The 384-nt window shown below is 31.2% G+C and overlaps 1 protein-coding gene across 1 annotated transcript in view; it reads right to left on the bottom strand.

The window, feature by feature from the left end:
* LOC119582196 (diuretic hormone receptor-like) overlaps positions 1 to 384 on the bottom strand; it is a 113840-nt gene that overhangs the window by 4631 nt on the left and 108825 nt on the right. The window lies entirely within an intron of this gene.

The raw sequence follows: 384 nt of genomic DNA, 5'->3' as shown, positions 1-384 counted from the left end.
ACACGTATGCATATGAATCTGCAGACATATACATACATATAAAGACACATCTTAGTTCTTTATAACAGACTCAAAATAGATACGGAAAGAAATGGGAATTTGTTACAACAGATTTGACACTTAAGTACATTCAGAGCACATTATAGGAGAATCTAAAGCAGACTCAAGGAACGTAGAGTTTAACTTGTTTTCTCTCTCTCATATTTATGTTATATAATCCATACACTTTGCAAAATAATATTCGAACCTTTTTATTCATTTTTGTTCCTCTCGTTTTAATCACACGTTTTTTTTTCGAAAGCGAGAGATGTTTCTGCGATTTGATTATAACACGCTTTTTTTCTTCTTCTTTTTTTCTTTGTATCTGTGGTTTAGGAAACTCTG

This window comes from Penaeus monodon, chromosome 15 (genome assembly GCF_015228065.2).
Source record: "Penaeus monodon isolate SGIC_2016 chromosome 15, NSTDA_Pmon_1, whole genome shotgun sequence".
NCBI lineage: Eukaryota > Metazoa > Arthropoda > Malacostraca > Decapoda > Penaeidae > Penaeus > Penaeus monodon.
The sequence above is the reverse complement of the archived record's forward strand: the minus strand, read 5'-3'. Positions and strand labels throughout refer to the sequence as shown.